This window comes from Anomaloglossus baeobatrachus, chromosome 1 (assembly GCF_048569485.1).
Source record: "Anomaloglossus baeobatrachus isolate aAnoBae1 chromosome 1, aAnoBae1.hap1, whole genome shotgun sequence".
Lineage (NCBI taxonomy): Eukaryota > Metazoa > Chordata > Amphibia > Anura > Aromobatidae > Anomaloglossus > Anomaloglossus baeobatrachus.
The window spans coordinates 73,978-95,931 of NC_134353.1; the positions used below are offsets into that span (position 1 = coordinate 73,978).

The following is a 21,954-nucleotide window of genomic DNA, read 5'->3' on the forward strand; positions in this document are numbered from 1 at the left end:
AACCTCTCTAACCTCATATCCATCCACCCGACCCCCGCTCCCCCAGTCCCACTAAGTCCCACTAACAGGAGCTCTATGGAACGCTCGCTCTGTCTGCAACAAACTTCCCTACATTCATGATCTTTTTATCACTAATAAACTATTTCCTTCCTCGCCATCACAGAAACCTGGCTCGCCCCCTCTGACAAAGCCTCTCCTGCTGCACTTGCTTATGGCGGTCTCCAACTCACTCACACCCCCCACCCCAGTAACAAGCATGGTGGAAGAGTTGGCTTGCTCCTGTGCGACCAATGCTCCTTTACATCAATTCCACTACCACCCTCTTTTACTCTCCCCTCTTTTGAGGTGCACTCTGTCCGCATCTACTCCCCCTCCAACCTTCAACTGGCTGTCATTTACCGCCTTCCAGGGCCAGCCACTGCCTTTTCTGATCATTTCACCACCTGGCTACTACACTTTCTTTCCACCGACATCCCCACCATCATCATGGGTGACTTCAACATACCCATTGACACTTCCCACTCATCTGTCTCCAAACTTCTAAAGGGTGCTTTACACGCTGCGACATCGCTAGCGATCGCTAGCGATGTCGTGCGCGATAGCACCCGCCCCCGTCATTCCTACGACATTTGGTGATCGCTGCTGTAGCGAACATTATCGCTATGGCAGCAACACACGCACATACCTGGTCAGCGACGTCGCTTCAAGGGGGAGGTGCGGTCGGCATCATAGCGACGTCACACGGCAGCCACCCAATAGCAGAGGAGGGGCGGAAAGGAGCGGCCGGAACATGCCGCCCACCTCCTTTCTCATTGCCGGTGGACGCAGGTAAGGAGATGTTCGTCGTTCCTGCGGTGTCACACATAGCGATGTGTGATGCCGCAGGAACAACGAACAACAATGTACCTGTAGCAGCAATGATATTAAGGAAATGAACGACGTGTCAACGAGCAACGATTTTTCACGTTTTTGCGCTCGTTGATCGTCACTTATTGGTGTCACACGCTGTGATGTCGCTAACGGCGCTGGATGTGCGTCACTAACGCCGTGACCCCGACGATATATCGTTAGCGATGTTGCAGTGTGTAAAGCACCCTTTACACTCACTTCCTCCTTCGGCCTCACCCAATGGTCTTCTGCAGCTACTCACAAAGATGGCCACACGTTGGCCCTCCTCTTCACTCGCCTCTGTTCCCTATCTAACTTCTCTAACTCACCTCTCCCCGTCTGACCACAACCTACTCACATTCTCTTCCCTCTCTTCTCCAAGTACGCAACCTCCCCTCCACAAACTTTCACACACTCGCAGAAATATCAAACACCTTGACTTACACGCACTCTCTCAGTCCCTTCTCCCTCTCACAGACATTGCTTTTTTACACGATGCAGATGCTGCTGCCACTTTATACAACACTACCATCTTTGCAGCTCTCGAATCAGCTGCCCCCCTCACACACACTAAAACCCGCACAATCAACAGGCAACCGTGGCACACGAGTCAGACTAAAAAACTGAGACAGGCTTCCAGATTTGCTGAACGCAGATGGAAGAGGTCTCATTCCACTGAGCACTTCATTGCACATAAAGAGTCCCTCACCACCTTCAAGTTCACACTCACTGCTGCAAACAAACCTACTTCTCATCCCTCATATCCTCTCTGCCTCACAACCCTAAACAGCTATTCAACACTTTCAATTCTCTCGTCCGTCCTCCAGCACCACTTCCCTCTCCTCTCATTTCAGCTGAAGACTTTGCCTCTTTCTTCAAGCAGAATATTGACAACATCAGATCAAGCTTTGGTCCACAATCACCACACCCCCTCATCATAGCTACTCAGTCCTCTTCCTCCAAATCCAGCTTCTCCACCATGACAGAAGACAATCTTTTCACTCTACTCTCAAGATCACATCTAACCACCTGTTCACTTGACCCCCTCCCATCACACCTCATCCCCAACATCACCGCAGTCTTCATCCCAGCCCTAAGACATCTCTTCAACCTATCACTAACAAGTGGTGTATTCCCTTCATGCTTTAAACATGCCTCCATTACACCCATCCTCAAAAAGCCCTGCCTTGACCCATCCTCTGTGTCAAACTATCGCCCCATATCCCTTTCCCCTATGCCTCAAAACTAGTGGAACAGCATGTCCATCTTGAATTGTCCTCATACCTCTCCTCCTGCTCCCTCTTTGACCAGCTACAATCTGGCTTCCGACTGCATCACTCTACTGAAACTGCCTTAACCAAAGTCACCAATGACCTACTAACCGCCAAAGCCAAGCGACACTACTCTGTCCTCCTCCTCCTGGACCTGTCCTCTGCCTTCGACACAGTAGACCACTCCCTCCTACTACAGATTCTCTCATCTCTGGGCATCACAGACTTGGCCCCATCTTGAATCTCCTTATACCTAACCGACCAAACTTTCGGCGTCTCCCATTCACACACCACTTCCTCATCTCGCCCCCTATGTGTCAGTGTCCCCCCAAGGTTCAGTTCTTGGACCCCTGCTGTTCTCTATCTACACCTTTGGCCTGGCACAGCTCACAGAGTCCCACGGCTTTCAGTATCATCTCTACACCGATGACACACAGATCTACCTCTCTGGATCTGACATTACCTCCTTACTAAGCAAAATTCCACAATGTCTGTCTGCTATATCATCCTTCTTCTCTGCGCGATTTCTAAAGCTTAACATGGACAAAACAGAATTCATTGTCTTTCCTCCTCCTCACTCAACTCCTCCAACAAGCTTTTCCATCAAACTTGATGGTTGCTCACTCTCCCCAGTCTCACAAGCTCGTTGCCTTGGAGTAACTGTTGTGTCCCATGAATGGGAACAACCTGTTGTATATAATTCTTGCATTGCATATTTTTCCTCCTATCAGGAAATTCCTTTATTGTTGCTAGGTAGATTAGACTGTATGAAGTTTGTCCCTATGTACCCCCCTTAGTTGGCTTCTGTATAGAATGCTCCTCCCTTCTCCTTCAGTTAGTCTAGAGAAATCATTGCTGAAGAGACATGTCTGCAACCCTGTACAGATTATTCCTTTTCACCTGCATTTACTTTGTACTTAATACAAGATTCTAGAAGAAAACTACAGCGTTTCTCCTTGTCTTCCTACAAGTCATCGTTGTGCTGAGTTGAGCTATCTGTGGAAGCCGTTGAGTGAGTAAAATCATACAGTTATCTAAGGAACTGATAATTACAGTGGTTTGATTCATTGCTACAAGGAAGAGACAGAATAGTGAAAAGGACTAGCTGTGACCGGGATTAGTATACATATATGAGTAAATAACCTGTTTCCAGGAGTGCTATACTGCACACAATCCAGAGAAAGGATTACCCCAAGGGGCTGATAACAAGCCACAGCATAAAACTTTATAGCAGCTTCTTACAAAGTGCCCTGTAAAGTATTTACCTGTTATCAGAACTGTGTGCAGCTATAACCAAGAATCTCCCATAAGCTAATTGTAAGCTGCAGCCAGAGACTCGGTAAATACATCCTGCAAAACAGGCTGCAGAGAGATTGCAACATTGTATTGTTTCCCTGACAACCAGTGCAGGCAGCATTCACTCTTCCTGATGGAGTCAAAGAGAACAATTTCCCTACCTGCTTTAAAGCAACAAGAGGAAGACATGGTCTCACACTCAAATTACAGTGAAAGATCTAAGCGGTTGACCAAACCAACATGGAAGGTTAAAGAGAACCTAGAAACAGCCAGAAGTGAACTATTTACCCAGACAGCATTATTGTGGCAAAGAGTGCAAAAACAAGTGACTGTTTTATCTGTGCCCGGTGCTCATGAGCTACCATCAGAGGGAGCCCTGGAACAACTGTACTCAGCATACCAGTCCTACAAAGAGATTTGTAAAAAATATTCCTCTACCCTGCTGAGAGCAAATACGTCTGAGTCTGAAAAAGAACTACAGGACTTCCAACAGCTTAATGCTGAACGAGACCGCACCGTGCGCGACATTGTGAGCGAAACTGAAGCAAAAATTGCGCAAATGTCAGGAGCGGCATCTTACAAATCCAGGTCCATTAAGAGCTCAAGGCACTCACTCAAATCAGGCTCATCAAGGTACTCAACCCTCAGCGAGCAGCTCATAAAGGCGCGCGCTGAAGCAGAAACAACAAAAGTACACGCCATCTTCGCCCAGAGAGAAGCAGAGATGAAAGCAGAATCTGCACGCAAGGAAGCAGAGATTAAAGCAGAATCTGCACGCAAGGAAGCGGAGATGAAAGCAGAATCTGCACGCAAGGAAGCAGAGATTAAAGCAGAATCTGCACGCAAGGAAGCAGAATCTGCACGCAGAGAAGCAGAGATGAAAGCAGAATCTGCACGCAAGGAAGCAGAAATTGAAGCCCTTCAGAAGGAATGTGAACATGTGGCGGCCATGGCAAGGCTAAAAGTCTTTGAGCAAGCTCTGGGTGGGAGCCAAGAAGGCAGCGCCAGTTTGTGTGATCTCGACACAGAAGACTCACTTAAGCGTACAAGAGATTATGTGCTGAGCCAAGCCGACGAACCGCCAACTACCATCAACATTCCCGTCAGTGCTAACACTCCAGAGCCTCAAGACACTGATCCACCTACAGCTTCCAGCCTTCCAGGTCAGTCCAATGCACCTCAGACTTTTAAGCCTGAACCAGCTTCATATTCCAATGCACAGCCACACCCTGCGCATCAGCAACCTCCGTATGCCCATGTCTACATGCAACCTAACATGCCGGCAAGGCGCTACACTCCCAACAACTGTGTAGTTCCAGACCCGCATACAACAGAGACTGTACACACCAAACCGGCGGTCACTGGTCTAAACGCCTACGCCACTCCGTACTTTCCCATGTTCCCGAACAACGAAGCTACGAACCACGCAACCAGCATCACGCAGTCAGCAAATGTGCCCCAACTATCGGAAAGATCAGACATGTCCGACTTTGCGAGGTACATGATCCGCCGAGAACTCACCAACACCGGTCTCACAAAGTATGACGACCAGCCTGAAAACTACAGAGGGTGGAAGTGTGCCTTCAAAACCGCAACGCGTGACCTCGGCATTACAGCTGCTGAAGAGCTGGACTTGCTAATCAGGTGGCTAGGGCCACGGTCTACTGAGAGAATCAAGAGACTCAGATCCGTCTACATCAGCGACCCAACAACTGGTCTCGCAACCGCATGGGACAGGCTAGAGAAAGGCTTCGGCAGTCCTGAAGCAATTGAAGATGCATTGCTGAAACAACTATACGATCTTCCCAAAATATCTAGCAAGGATGCTTCAAAGTACCAGGAACTCAGCGACCTGCTGTCCGAGCTCCAGCTGGCCAAAACAGACACACACCTACCTGGCCTCAGCTACCTGGACACCGCTCGTGGGGTGAAACCCATAGTCGCCAAGTTACCTTACAACGTGCAGGAAAGGTGGACTACGGTAGGAACAAACTATAAAAAAGAGCACCAAGTCTCCTTCCCTCCATTCTCCTACTTCTGCGAGTTCATCAACGGCATCGCGGAACGTAAGGCAGACCCCAGCTTCACCTGTGGAGAACCCACCGACGCCACTTCACCAGCTCCCGGATATGAGAGCCCTCATCAAAATGACAGAAAACGTAGGGGCCCAGTATCAGTCAAGAAGACCGACGTTCTACCACCTACACCATCAGCACCAGACAATGGCAGTGAAGGCGGGAAGGCGGAAAATCCAAACCGCCAATGTCCTATTCACAAACTGCCACACCCCCTGAAGAAGGGCATTGGCTTCAGGAAGAAACCCCTTCAAGAACGAAAGGAACTCTTGAAAAGGTTTGGGGTATGTTTCAGGTGTTGTGCCTCTACAGAACACCTTGCCAAGGACTGTAATGTTACTATTAAGTGTATGGAGTGTGACAGCACAGATCACGTACAAGCGCTGCACCCATCTCAGCCTGATCCTGCACCTACACCTTCTCCTACCACAAGTCATGGCGGGGAGAGTACAGGCCAAGCTGCGAACCACCTCACAGTATCCTCCTCGTGCACCGCAGTCTGCGGAGAAGATCTCTGGGACAAGTCTTGTGCGAAAATATGCTTAGTAAGGGTATATCCCAAAGGTCACCCAGAAAGGGCCGTGAAGGTGTACAGCATCCTGGACGACCAGAGTAACAGGTCACTTGCCAGGTCTGAACTCTTCGACTTGTTCGGCTTAAAAGGAAATGCCTACCCTTATACACTAGGTACTTGCAGTGGCATCTCAGAAGCCTGCGGAAGAAGAGCCAGTGGTCTCGTGGTAACATCTCTTGAAAATACCGTAGAGATACCTCTACCGACACTCGTCGAGTGCAACCAGATACCGGCTAACCGGGAAGAGATTCCAACACCAGAGGCAGCTCTTCACCACCCTCACCTGAGAACTATCGCCAGCAAGATCCCACCTCTTGATCATAGCGCAAAAATCCTGATTCTGATTGGAAGGGACATCCTCCGGCTACACAAAGTACGCCAACAAATCAACGGACCACACGACGCGCCATTTGCTCAGCGCTACGACTTAGGCTGGGTGATCGTAGGAAACGTCTGTGTAGGCAAAATGAAGAGTCCCGACGCGATCTCCTCCTACAAGACGCACATCCTCCCAAACGGTCGCGGCACTAACTTTCAACCATGTCCACATCACTACTGGGTGAAAGAGAGGCTGAGCGACACCAGGTGGCGACAGCAGCCGCCCGACTGCGCGGGCGCATACTATCTCTGGGATGACGACTTCGGGTCAACAGTGTTTGAGTCTACAAATGAAGACAACAAGTTGGCACCGACGAGAGAAGACAAGGAATTCATAAAGATTATGGATAAAGAGTTCTCTCAAAATGACTCTAACAGTTGGGTAGCCCCATTACCCTTTCGGTCTCCAAGGCCAAGGTTGCCAAACAACTTCCAGCAAGCAACCGCAAGGTTCTCCTCTCTAAAACGAACCTTGAAAAGAAAACCAGAGATGGAGAAACACTTTGTCGAGTTTATGCAAAATATCCTCGACAGAAATCATGCTGAACCGGCACCACCGTTGAAAGAAGGAGAAGAATGTTGGTACCTTCCATCCTTTGGGGTCTACCATCCTCGTAAACCCAACCAGATCAGGGTGGTGTTCGACTCCAGCGCTCAGCACGAAGGCGTCTCCCTTAACAATCTTCTTCTCACCGGACCCAACATGAACAACAGTCTCATTGGAGTGTTGATTCGTTTCAGGCAAGAACCCGTGGCAATAATGGCCGATATCCAGCAGATGTTCCACTGCTTCATCGTGAAAGAAGACAGCCGGAACTATCTTAGGTTCCTATGGCACAAGGACAATAATATCCAAAACGAAGTCATAGACTACCGGATGAGGGTACACGTTTTCGGAAACAGCCCTTCACCAGCTGTGGCAATCTATGGACTGAGACGGGCCGCCCGAGAAGGTGAGGAAGAGTACGGGCATGAGGCTCGTCAATTCGTAGAAAGGAACTTCTACGTGGACGATGGGCTCAAGTCCTTATCCTCGAGTGAAGAAGCCGTCAATCTGCTTTCCAAAACTCAGGGAATGCTTGCTGCATCAAATCTCAGACTCCATAAGATTATATCTAATAATCCAGAGGTAATGGAAGCGTTTCCACCCGAAGACCACGCCACAAGTTTGAGAGACCTCGACTTGGGTTCCGACGTCCCTCCTACACAACGTAGCCTCGGCCTGCTATGGGACATCAAACAGGATGCTTTCACCTTTCAAGTATCACTCTGTGACAAACCATTCACTAAACGAGGAGTGCTATCTGTGATAAACAGCATCTATGATCCCCTCGGATTTGTCGCACCCTTCACCGTCCAAGGTAAGATCATGCTAAGACAGCTTACTGCCGAAAATACAGATTGGGATGCTCCGCTGTCATCCCAGAAACAACAACGTTGGGAGGCCTGGAAGAAGTCCATGAAGGTACTCGAAAAACTCCGGATTCCACGTTGTTATTCGTCAAGGTCTTCTTTGGTTGTCATTAAAAGAGAAGTTCACATCTTCTCCGATGCGTCTACAGAAGCCATAGCTGCAGTAGCTTATCTGAAGACCTTCGGAAGGCACAACAAAGTGGACTGCGGGTTCATCCTGGGTAAGGCTAAACTGACTCCAAAACCCGCACACTCAGTGCCCAGGCTCGAACTCTGTGCCGCAGTATTGGCGGTAGAAATCGCTGAGGTTGTGAGAGATGAAATGGACCTCACAATCGAATCCTTCACATTCTACACCGATAGTAAAGTGGTACTGGGGTACATATATAACCAAACGAAGCAGTTCTATGTCTACGTGAGTAACAGAGTAGAACGTATCAGAAGCTTCGCTCGTCCTGAACAGTGGCACCACATTCCCACCGAACAAAATCCAGCTGACAGAGGAACGAGACTCATTGCTGCGTCCAAACTTGGCGACAACATGTGGCTGACGCCTCCAAGTATCTTATACGAGGAGACCTGCGACAACTACATCGGCAACATGTACGAGCTGGTGGAACCAGAGTCCGATAAGGAAATTAGACCAATCATCTCCGCTTGCTACACTTCAGTGACATCAAAACAGAAGTTGAGACCTCATCGCTTCGAGCGCTTCTCAAGTTGGTCATCTGCGGTACGAGCCGTAGCTCGTCTTATTCACATCGCTCACTGTTTCTACAAGTCTTCAACGTGCCACGGCTGGCACATGTGTGCGAATCATCCTGGTGTCATCGACAAAGAACGTGCCGAACAAGTCATACTCAAGTGCGTACAGCAAGAAGTATATCGCCACGAGATTGACAGCATCACAAAGGGTGTTAACCTTTCCAAAACCAGTTCGCTCTTCAACCTGAATCCAGTGCTCGATCACAACAAGTTGCTACTAGTGGGCGGCCGGATTGGAAAATCTGATCTGCATAACAAGGAACAGAATCCTATTATAATTCCCGGTCGACACTACGTTGCTACCTTGTTAGTCCGACACTATCATGAACAAGTGCAGCATCAAGGTAGACAGCTTACCGAAGGCAGGATCAGGTCTGCCGGTTTATGGATCGTTGGGGCGAAAAGGTGTGTCTCTTCTGTGCTTCATAGATGCGTCAAGTGCCAAAGGTTAAGAGGAAGATATCAACATCAGCAGATGGCAAATCTTCCGACAGATCGTTTAAGTACAGATCAGCCTTTCTCGTATGTCGGTGTAGACGTCTTTGGTCCATGGTCAGTCATCACAAGAAGAACTCGTGGAGGAGCTGCAAGTAGTAAGCGATGGGCTGTCCTATTTACCTGTCTTAGCATCCGTGCAGTTCACATTGAAGTAATTGAATCCATGGACTCTTCCTGCTTCATCAATGCCCTAAGAAGGTTCTTCTCCATCCGCGGGCCTGCCAAACAATTCCGGTCCGACTGTGGAACTAATTTCACAGGGGCTTGTAAGGAACTGCAGCTAAACAACTTCTTGGCTGACAACGGCTGTACCTGGGTGTTCAATCCCCCACACTCATCACACATGGGTGGATCCTGGGAACGCATGATTGGAATCGCACGAAGAATCCTTGATTCCATGCTACTAAATCACAAACTTCCTCTAACCCACGAAGTGCTGGTGACCTTCCTCGCAGAGGTTTCCGCTATAATAAACGCCAGACCTCTGGTTCCTGTATCATCCGACCCCGAAGCTCCAATGATTCTCACTCCAGCCACACTCCTCACACAGAAAATTGGAGCTGTTTCAGTCCCTCCTGGGGACTTCAATCAAAAGGACATTTTCAGACGTCAATGGAAGCAAGTACAACATCTGTCCAATGTGTTCTGGCATCGGTGGAAGACCGAGTATTTGCATCTGCTTCAAAGCCGTCACAAATGGCAGAAGTCATCTCCTAACCTGCAAGTAGGAGACGTTGTCTTGCTGAAAGACAGAGAGGCTCATCGCAACGAGTGGCCAATGGGACTCATCACGAAGGCTGTACTCAGCGACGATGGAAGGACCCGGAAGGTAGAAGTAAAGGTGACAAAGGGCGGTTCACCCCGAGTCTTCTTTCGTCCAGTCACCGAACTCGTGCTACTTTTACCAAAGGAGGACGTTACATGAACTTTGTCGTTGGACACTGCCACGGCGGGGAGCGCACTTTTCCTTACCCCTGCTGTACGGAGACACAACTGTCCGTGTCCAATTGAACCTTGAACTTTTCCTTTGGATTAAAACTTTACCGTTGGATTATTGGGTTGGAGGAAGAGTTGGCATGTTTGCGGCTTCCCCAATCTGAAGATGGGTTTGTTGAACTTGAATTCATGTTTAACATTTTTCTACTTTTTCATTTTTTACGCAAGGACAATGTGTCATCAACAAAGCATGGACTTGAATTCAGTGCATTACGTTGCATTTTTTGTGTTGTCTCTTATCTCGTTACAGGTTTCGTGACATCGAGGGACAGGATCGACTCCTTACGTCGTAGAAGGACTTGTGAAATCATATGATTTCAGACGGGGAGTGTTGTGTCCCATGAATGGGAACAACCTGTTGTATATAATTCTTGCATTGCATATTTTTCCTCCTATCAGGAAATTCCTTTATTGTTGCTAGGTAGATTAGACTGTATGAAGTTTGTCCCTATGTACCCCCCTTAGTTGGCTTCTGTATAGAATGCTCCTCCCTTCTCCTTCAGTTAGTCTAGAGAAATCATTGCTGAAGAGACATGTCTGCAACCCTGTACAGATTATTCCTTTTCACCTGCATTTACTTTGTACTTAATACAAGATTCTAGAAGAAAACTACAGCGTTTCTCCTTGTCTTTCTACAAGTCATCGTTGTGCTGAGTTGAGCTATCTGTGGAAGCCGTAGAGTGAGTAAAATCATACAGTTATCTAAGGAACTGATAATTACAGCGGTTTGATTCATTGCTACAAGGAAGAGACAGAATAGTAACCCTCAACTCTGCTCTATCCTTCAAGCCACACATCCAAGCCCTCTTCGCCTCATGCAGACTACAACTCAAAAATATCTCCCGGATCTGTGCTTTCCTTAACCAAGAATCGGCAAAAACATTAGTGCATGCCCTCATCATCTTCCGCCTCGACTACTGCAACCTCCTGCTCTCTGGCCTCCCTTCCAACACTCTTGCACCCCTCCAATCTATCCTAAACTCTGCGGCCCGCTTAATCCACCTCTCCCCTCGCTATTCCCCAGCCTCGCCACTCTGCCAATCCCTCACTGACTTCCCATCGCCCAACGACTCCAGTTCAAAACATTAACCATGACATACAAAGCCATCCACAACCTGTCTCCTCCTTACATCTGTGACCTAGTCTCCCGGTACCTACCTGCACGCAACCTCAGATCCTCACAAGATCTCCTTCTCTACTCCTCTGTTATCTCCTCTTCCCACAATCACGTACAAGATTCCTCCCGTGCCTCCCCTATATTCTGGAACGCTCTACCTCAGCATATCAGACTCTCCCCTACCGTTGAAAGCTTCAAGAGGAACCTGAAGACCCATCTCTTCCAACAAGCCTAAAACCTACAATAACCCTCAGTCCAGTACACCACTGCGCAACCAGCTCTGTCTTCACCTATTGTACCATCACCCATTCCCTGTAGACTGTGAGCCCTCACGGGCAGGGTCCTCTCTCCTGCTATACCAGTCTGTTTTGTATTGTTAATGATTGTTGTACGTATACCCTCTTTCACTTGTAAAGCGCCATGGAATAAATGGCGCTATAATAAATAATAATAATATATCACATTACGATTTTAATAGAATGTGGATACTAAGCAAGGACATCTAGTATCTTCTGGATAGCAGATATTAATTTGTGGCTCTTCCAGAGGTCCTACAATTAAGTTAACAAATGCCTGATGTGCGTCATGTAGTTCTCAGATCAGCAGTATGCTCGCAATATCTGTGTGATTTATATACCTCACAATATTAATATTTTCCCAACGGCTCCAGCCTGACTGATAAAGTCTATTCATGAGAGGAGCTGTCTTTCTGCAGGAAGTTTCTACTCCGCCGCCGTGTACACAGATTGTAGTCGGACCTTCTCTTATCACCCAGGGGGTTCCTGATTTCAAAGATTTTAGTATCCTTTCCTTAATTAGGATGGTCACTAGAGTTGATCGGACGGCTAATAATCCGGTACCGGCAGATCACTGCCAGATTTAAAAAAAAGAGTCCGATCCGCTCCGGAATCCGGTACCCATATAAGTCAATGGGGACCGGAATCCGGAGGTTAAAAACGTTTGTTGAGGGGCTAGGGGGCTAGGAGCGAGTGCGGCATACTCACCGAGATGCTGTCATGGCAGCACACTCCTTCCAGGTCACGCTGTTACCTTCCAGAGCCGACAATTCAAAATTCATTGTTTTCCACGCCCACCGACGCGTGTTGGTTGCAGTTAGACACGCCCCCACCCTGAGTGGCAGCGTGGCAGCTAACTGCAACCAATCACAGGCGCCAGGACGGCCGGTGGCCGGGAAAAGCAGTGCACTGTCGGTCAGTTCATGGTGGTAAACACTTGGCAGCACAGTTATAGCACGCAGCTGCAGCCCCAGCTGTCGCGCAGTATCTGTGCTGTGTATCCAGCGCCCAGAGTCACACGTACGAGGCTTTGCCGGCTGCTGCCATGGCAGACTCGCGTGAGCCCCTCGCATGTGTGACTGCGGTGAAAGTAAAAAAAAAAAAAAACGACATGCGGTTCCCCCCATTTTCATCCCCAGCCAAGATAACGCCGGCTGGGGGCGGGTATATCCTCAGCCCGCAGCCGACCGGTACTGCCGCATCTATTAGATGTGAGCATACCGGTGTGCGCTACTGGCTCTTCCTGCAGGCATGATGCGGTGCCAGTCGGGGTAATAGCAGGGGTTAATAGCGGCGCACAGCTGCTGCTAAACCCTAGCTTTGTGTGATGGCACAGGCGTTTATCAGATACCTGCACCACACAAACCTGTAAGTGACAGTAAATAAACACAGAGAACAATCCTTTATTTGGAATAAAGTACAAAACACACCCTGCTTCACCTCTTGATTAAGCCCAAACACCCTGCAGCTCTGACGTAATCCGCAAGAGGTCCCACGCCGCTTCAGCTCTGCTACATCTGAATATCACAGAGAGCGGCACAACCGATCGCACTCTGTGAGCTCCAGAGAATGAATGAGCTGCGCATTGAGCGGTGACGTCACTCAGGTCATTTGCGGTCACAGCTGGAGATTCCCACGGTCCTTCATCTGTGATCGCAGGTAACCTGACCTCAGGTGGAGGTCACTGAGTTTACAGACCTGCATCTCCTAGCAGAAAAATCGCAGTTTTTTTGGCCAAGAGATGCAGATTTTGTGCTGAAATTTTTATACCATATTCCTGCATCCAATCTACACCTTCCGGCCAAAAAACACTGTGTTTTGGCGGAATTTTTTTGCCACGGTTTTTGCCGTGGTTATTTTTCCCCGATTTTTGCTGCGTTTTTTTGCCAGGAGATGCACATTTGGTGTTGAAATCGTCTGCACCAGCTTTCAGCACCAAATTTCTACCTGCTGGCAGAATTTTTTTTTTATTTTTGGGGGCCAAGGGATGCAAATTTGATGCTGAGATTTTTAGGCTATGTGCGCACTAGCCGTTTTTACCCGCGGATTTACCCGCGGTTTTGCTGCGGAAAATTTTTGAGAAATGTTTGAAATCTTTATGCAGACATTTTCCAGCAAAACCTATAAGAAAAAAAAATAGCTGTGAGCACGCTGCATTTTTTTTTCAAGAAAATTCTTTGTGAAGATTTTCTTGACAAAATGTGCCTGTCACTTCTTTTCCGCAGGTACCTGCGGTATACCCCCGGTATTTCACTCCATTCACTGTAATGTAATCGCGAAATTCCGGGGGTATACCGCAGGTAGCAAATGATGTGCGGTATACCCCCGGTATAGCCGCGATTTACCTGCGGTAATGTTCATCGCTGCCTGCGGTTTTGCAGGAAGTGATGTCATTATGACAGAAGAGGAAGCGGAGCAGAGTAAACACACACGTCACACTCCCTGGACGCCGCACAGAAGCACTTCCGTGTGACCTCCAGGTGCCCGTGCAGTCTGTGTCCCGCTCCAGCCCCGCCGCTGCCAGCACTGCTGTGTGTCAGTGTGTGCCCACAGTATCAGCAGCTTGTCACGCTGCAGGACTGACAGACACTGACACACAGCAGTGCGTGCAGCCGCGGGGATGCCGAGTGCTGCTGTCAGGAGGTGAGAAGAGATCATTACCTGCTGTGACGATCTCCTGCCTCCTGACATCACCGCGGTCACTGCTGTCTATGGTGTTGGACGGTTAACGGGACTAGCGCGTGCAGTGATATACTGCAAACGGCTACATTGCCCACTAGCAATTGGAGGTAGGAATTATATTTCCCCTACACTGTATACTGCCTAACAATAGGGTTTTAATCACCCTAGGTGTGTGATGCCCCCATTCCATGGTGGCTGTCACTTATATGTCCCTAACTAAACACAGAATACAATACCTGTCACCAAGAAATCTCATGATAAAGTGCTTTGTGCATACACGATATAGACTGGGTGCCATCCGTACCTAATAAGGATGGGTATTCCTATAAACATTAACAGTATGATAACCCAGAAACCCAGTATACATCAGCAGAGCTATAAAATTAAGCCCCACAGAAATGCTCTAATTAGCCTATTTTTGTATGACACAGATTAGACACAAAATATGTAGTGGCTCTTGAAAGAGACCAGCCAGCACTTTGGCCCTAACTAAAGGATTGCAGGAGTACTTAGCGTTTTGATGGTAACCTTCCTAGGCCAGAGTACTAGATGGTCTTTGATCAATGTGACTGAGGCTCCAGAGTCACGGAGCCCCACAGTCTCCATGTCTTCTACCCAGAATGGCTGCAGATATTGATTCATGGTTGCGGCGTTGTCCCACTTAGTCTGGGCCACTTGCCTTTGTACCACATATGCCTCTTCTTCTTCAGGTCGGGGTTGTGGGATCCTCTTTCCCCCAGCATTCCAGCCCCATTGCAGCACAGCATTCACCAGTTGGGAATGTGGATGATGTGCTGTAGAATATTCCCGACATTCCCTGGCAAAGTGTCTCTCACAAGGTGACTGTTAGTATAGTAGGGAACAGGGGCTCCTATGCTGTCCCTCACGCTAGGGATCCCTGAGCTACCACTCAAACCACCACTCTATGAGAATTCTTCTTATATCTACCAGGGGCATTTACCCATACACCTTTCTTCTGGAAGACGGGAGGAACTACCCGTGGATTCCATAGGTCCTATCCTGAGGGTATACTTAATATGCATTAATCTTGTGTCTGAACGCATGATACGCCTTGTAAGCCAAGTATCACTACCCACAGAATTGTATACCATTTTCCCGCATTTTTCTACCAACCTATAGTGCGTGGAGGTGTGTTTCTACCATCTATATCCGCAAGATCTTGAGGAGCCCAGGGGGACTCTTTATGTCCAGGATTTGTTTTCTAGACATCCCTATCATTCCTTAACGATTAGATTTAATACACACTATAAAAGTTGTCTGTAAGATGACAAAAGAATACTGATGTCTGAATATTTTCATAAAGTCGCGAAGGCATACACTACACATTTGTAAATAAATCCGGAAGCAGTTTGGTGCATTTTTGCATTACTCTATAAGTTTCATAGATGATTTGTCCTTGAGAAAGACCCACTGTGCGATTGAAACATTGGACAAAATTTCTATATGCCTATGCACAAGTGAATGAAATATACATTTTTTGACCATGATATTTTCTTCTCATTATTATTGAGTGTGCCGGAGTTTTTCGATATTATTTGAGTCCCGTTCTAGGCTATGCTCCTGACCAATACTATTCTGATACCCCCCTCCCACCAGGGAAGGATGGGGCAGGAGTGTGATGGAAAACAGATAAAGATAGACAAGGGAAAATCAAAACTGTATTCACACAGGAATAGACAATCAGAGACTCAGGAGTAAAGCAAGAGCAGGACGGTAACAACCAAAAGGCAACAAGGGTTAACTCAACAACCGCATCAGCAACAAGCATAACATCCACCAGATAGTCTGGATCACAACACCTCATCAGACTAGCTAAAAAACTATAGCTGGCATAGAAGGAAGGATCTAGCCAGCATATATAGTAGGGGAGCAGATGTGATTGGCTTACCCACAGCAAGTGATAAAAGTAGACTAACAAGCAGACTAGCAGAGATTAACTCTTGCTAGCCTGCCTATGAATTATCACTCTGCAGGCTGACACTTGAGTCTGAACCTACATATGACCTATAGTGTTTCATAGTAAAAAATAAAAATAATATCCAAATGGACTAATAGATGCTAATAATCAATTCTTTTTATTGTGAGAACAGAGCACACAGTGCAGAATGTTAATGCTATGCATTACAGAGCTTTGATTCCTAAACCTTTCTCCGATTTGGATGTGAAAACTCTCATATTGCAGCTGGGAGTGTGCACTTTCAGCCCATATTATATATATAATTGTATTTCTGAACATGTTTTTGTAAACAGCTAAAATAACAAAACTTGTGTCACTGTCCAAATATTTCTGGACCTAACTGTATGTGTATATATATATATATGTATGATTTGTAAGAATCTATGGTTCTCACCATACACCGGTGTTCTGGGTCGGTGTGTCCTCTGATCCTCAGTCTGCAGGTGCCGGGTCTCAGGTATTTGTATCTTCTGTCTTCTCCTGCCCACCCAGGGACGCCAAATTGTTAGGTTGGTTCAACGAGAACACTAGATACATTGGATGGAAGACAAATTGGTTAGTGTGGCTGCAGCCTCATGCAAGCTTTCAGACGCAAAAGAATGAGTCTGACAGGAGCAAGTGTCACTCAAGTACTGGCCCATTTATTGATTGTTATGTGGTCATATTTATACACGTGTGGGTGTAGACATAAACGTTAGAATCCGTTATGATCTCATACGTGCGAATACAATAGAGTTTACTTTTCACAGGACCAAATATAATGTGGTTGACCTTTAATAAAGCTAGTTAAGCTTAATAGATTACACTAAACTTTATATAAGCTTAGTTACGCTTGCCAATATAATCCCTAGAGTGACACAAAAATTTTTTTTTTTACAGTAATTCTACCTTTAGCAAACATTGGCTAATGTTTGTCAAAGGAAAGTCCAAATAGAGCGGGACAGCACACCCTAATGTAACCTAGTTTCAATATAGAATAGTATTTTAACTTTATTAACTCATATTTAACCATTGATGTGTTTATGATATCAGATACATATGTGTAAGATATAGAGAGAGGATCTCACTGCCCTATCAATATATATATATGTGTGTGTGTGTGTGTGTGTGTGTGTGTGTGTGTGTGTATATATATACACACACATACAGTGCCTTGAGAAAGTATTTGGCCTCCTTGATTTTTTTCAACCTTTTCCCACATTTCAGGCTTCAAACTTAAAGATAAAAATGTTAATGTTCTGGTGAAGAATCAACAACTGGTGGACACAATTGTGAAGTTGAATGAAATTTATTGCTTATTTTAAACTTTTATAAAAAATAAATAACTGAAAATTGGGGCGTGCACTATTATTCATCCCCTGTAAGTTAATACTTTGTAGCGCCCCCTTTTGCTGCGATTACAGCACAAGTCACTTGGGGTATGTGTCTATCAGTTTTGCACATGGAGAGGCTGAAATTCTGGCCTATTCTTCCTTTGTAAACAGCTGGAGCTGACTGAGGTTGGATGGAGGCGTTTGTGAACAGCAGTTTTCAGCTCTTTCCACAGATTCTCAATTGGATTCAGGTCTGGACTGTGACTTGGCCATTCTAACACCTGGATACGTTTATTTGTGAACCATTACATTGTAGATTTTGCTTTATGTTTGCGATCATTGTCTTGTTGGAAGACAAATCTCTGTCCCAGTCTCAGGTTTTTTGCAGACTCCAACAGGTTTTCTTCAAGAATGGTCCAGTATTTGGCTCCATCCATCTTCTCATCAATTTTAACCATCTTCCCTGTCCCTGCCGAAGAAAAGCAGGCCCAAACCATGATGCTGCCACCACCATGTTTGACAGTGGGGATGGTGTGTTCAAAGTGATGAGCTGTGTTGCTTTTATGCCAACATATCGTTTGGCATTGTGCCCAAATAGTTTGATTTTGGTTTCATCTGACCAAAGCACCTTCTTCCACATGTTTGGTGTGTCTCCCGGGTGGCTTGTGGCAAACTTTAAACAACACTTTTTATGTTTATCTTTGAGAAATGGCTTTATCCTTGCCACTCTTCCATAAAGGCCAGATTTGTGCAGTGTACAGTTGTACATAGGATTGTTGTCCTATGGACAGACTCTCCCACCTCAGCTGTAGATCTCTGCAGTTCATCCAGAGAGATCATGGGCCTCTTGGCTGCATCTCTGATCAGTTTTCTCCTTGTGTGAGATGATAATTTGGATGGACGGCCGGGTCTTGGTACATTTGCAGTGGTATGATACTCCTTCCATTCAATATGATCGCTTGCACAGTGCTTCTTGGGATGTTTAAAGTTTTGGAAATCTTTTTGTAACCAAATCTGGCTTTAAACTTCTCACAACAGTATCACGGACCTGCCTGTTGTGTTCCTTCATGATGCTATACATGCTTTAAACACAACACTGAGACTATCACAGAGCCGGTGCATTTATACGGAAACTTGATTACACACAGGGGGATTATATTTATCATCATCAGTCATTTAGGACAACATTGGATCATTCAGAGATCCTCAATGAGCTTCTGAAGTGAGTTTCCTGCACTGAAAGTAAAGGGGCCGAATAATATTGACGCCCCAATTTTCAGTTATTTATTTTTTAAAAAGTTTAAAATAAGCAATAAATTTCATTCAACTTCACAATTGTGTCCCACTTGTTGATTCTTCACCATAAAATCTAAATTTTTAACTTTATGTTTGAAGCCTGAAATGTAGAAAAGGTTGACAAAATCAAGGGTGCCAAATACTTTCACAAGGCACCGTGTATATATATATATATATATATATGTATATATATATATATATATATACACACACATATATACACATATATATATACATACCGTATTTTTCGCTTTATAAGACGCACCTGATTATAAGACGCACCCCCAAATTTGGTGAAGGAAAAGAGATTTTTTTTTTTAATGTTAAATGGGGTCCATCTTATAATGCCAGTGTCCCTCTAACAAATCATATAGGGTATATGTCCCTCATAGCCCCCCATCCTAAAATTAGCCCCCTTAATCTGGATATGGCCCCCTTATATTGATTATAGCCCCCTTGTGATGGCACACGTTCCCCTGTGCTGCCTATGGCCCCCTATGGATTACATACATTCCCCTGTGCTGCCTATGGCCCCCTATGGATTGCATACATTCCCATGTGCTGCCTATGGTCCCCTATGGATTGCACACGTTCCCCTGTGCTGCCTATGGCCCCCTATGGATTGCATACATTCCCCTGTGCTGCCTATGGTCCCCTATGAATTGCACATGTTCCCCTGTGTTAGATATCGCCCTCATGCTGCTGCCCATGGCCCCTATAGATCGCACAAGTCCCCCTGTGTTAGATATCGCCCCCATAGTGCTGCCCATGGCCCCTATAGATCGCACAAGTCCCCCTGTGTTAGATATCGCCCTCAGGCTGCTGCCCATAGTAAAATAAAACACTCTTTCCTTACCTCCTGCAGCGTTTATCTCCCTCCTGTCTCCCTCCGTGCTTCTCTTCCTTACTTCCTGGTTCTCAGTGCGGTCATGTGATCGGCACAGCAGCCTGAGATCTCTGCCTGCCTGATCACAGTGGAAGCAGGGACACGGGGAGAAACGCTGCAGGGGGTAAGTAAAGCTTTTTTATTTTAGAATGAGCAACAGCATTGGGGCCAAATCTAACACAGGGGGGGCATGTACCATCACAGGGGCGCGCAGAGACATATAATATGCACCGCTGCCCCAGCCCCTCACTGCGGTGCGATTTCAGCACCACCGGAGATGGACAGCGGCTGTGCATATTATATGAGCGGGAGCAGGAGATCTAACGCTGCCGCCGCAGCGTTCACCTACCCCCAGCACAGCGCCCCCACCTCCCCTGGACCCTGCAGTGTACATATATATATACCCCCCCCCCCGTATATTCGGCTTATAAGACGCACCCCCTACTTTCCCCCAAAATTTGGGGGAACAAAAGTGCGTCTTATAAAGCGAAAAATACGGTGTATATATATATATATATATATATATACATATATATATATATATATATATATATATATATGCCGGTCAGGGACGTCACTCTATTACTGCTCGTGAGGCCCTGAAGTTCTAGCGAGTGGTAATATGTTGACATCACCGACCATGAGAAATGTCCTGAAGTTATCCCTGCAGCTTCATTCACGGAATGAGGCTCCATTGAGTACTAGGTCTCAGATGCCGCTGGAGCAGTATGCAAGTGTTGTGGGACCTCATGTGGATTACGCCAAACCTGGAGGGGTATTTGGGGATTTTAATAAAGTGGTGAAAGAGGGGGATTTTTTTGTGTTTTATTTCAAATAAAAGTTTTTTCGGTGTGTGTGTTTATTTATTGTCACTAACAGTTTAGTGATGGCATGTCATAGACACTGCCATTACTAATCTTGGACTTAGTGGCAGCTATGGGCTGCAGCCATTAACTCCTTATTACCCTGATTGCCACTGCATCACGGCTGATGAGCTGTGTAGAGTCTCGGGACTGTCGTATTTAATGGATGCGGCAATTCCGGGCGGCTGCTGGCTGATATTTTTAGGCTGGGGGGCTCCCCATAATGTGGGGCTCCCCATCCTGAGAATACCAGTCCTCAGCCGTGTGGCTTTTTCTTGGCTAATATTAAAATTGAGGGGGACCGCACGCCGATTTTTTTAAATTTATTTATTTATTTTACTGCACGATAAAGACCCACCCACCGGCGGCTATGATTGGTTGCAGTGAGACAGCTGTCACTCAGCATGGGGGCATGTCTGCCTGCAACCAATCACAGCCACCGGTGAGCAGGGAAGGTATGAATATGTTATTAGTCTAATGTGCGGCGGCTCTGGAAGATGAAAGAGCTGCCGCCGGAGCAGTGTGACAGCCGCCCGGTGATCAGTGAGTATGAAGCGCTTGCTCCTACCCCTTTGCGCCTGATTCTGGTCCCCATATACTTTATATGGGGAGCACTATCTGGCCAAATACCAGCCCTCCGAATGTACGTTGCTGATTTCTATGTACCTGTGCATTATATATATATATATATATATATATATATATATATATATATATATATATATATGTGTCTGTGTGTGAGTGTGATATGTGTGTATTTCTCTCTGCTCTATTTCCTCTTCCTCTCCTAGTGACATCACTTCCTTGCAAAACGCAGGGTAGTGATGATCACTATGTCCCGTAAAACGCGAAATACCGCGGGAATAATGCAATGAAATGCACATAATTTGCTACCTGCGTTATTCCCTGCGGTATTTCATGATTACATTACAGTCAATGGTGTAAAATACCGCAGGTACCTGAGGAAAAGAAGTGACATGCACATTAATTCCGCAGCAGAAATTATGCAGCAAAACCTGTTGGTGAAAAAAACGCAGTGTGTGCACAGCATTTTTTTTTTTCATCATAGGTTTTGCTGGGGAAGGACTACAGCAAGGTTATGAACATTTTCTGCAGCAAAACAAGCAGTAAAACAACGGCAAAGTCGCGGTAAAAACCGCAGTGTGCGCACAGGGCCTTGGGGTGGGAGAAATGCCTGAAGGACCTTTCTACCAAAGGCCATTTTTTTATTTGAGAGAACATCAAATTTGTAATGCTTACAAAATGTAGATGGTCCTGACCAAGTAACTGCAGCACAAATCTGATCCAGGGAAGCCCCTGCTCTAGCTGTCCAGGAAGTGGAAAGTGCCCTAGTGAAATAGGCCCTGAC

General features: G+C 46.5%; 1 protein-coding gene across 3 annotated transcripts in view; it reads right to left on the bottom strand.

Annotated features, from left to right (window-relative positions):
• Window positions 1-21,954, bottom strand: part of LOC142303703 (uncharacterized) — a 95,590-nt gene that overhangs the window by 60,143 nt on the left and 13,493 nt on the right. For 2 of the 3 annotated variants that reach the window (XM_075345358.1, XM_075345341.1), the window contains exon 2: window positions 16,622-16,754. The exons of the other annotated variant lie outside the window; for it this stretch is intronic. The gene's annotated coding sequence lies outside the window, so the exon portion shown is untranslated. The remainder of the gene's footprint in view (window positions 1-16,621; window positions 16,755-21,954) is intronic. 3 annotated transcript variants of the gene reach the window in all.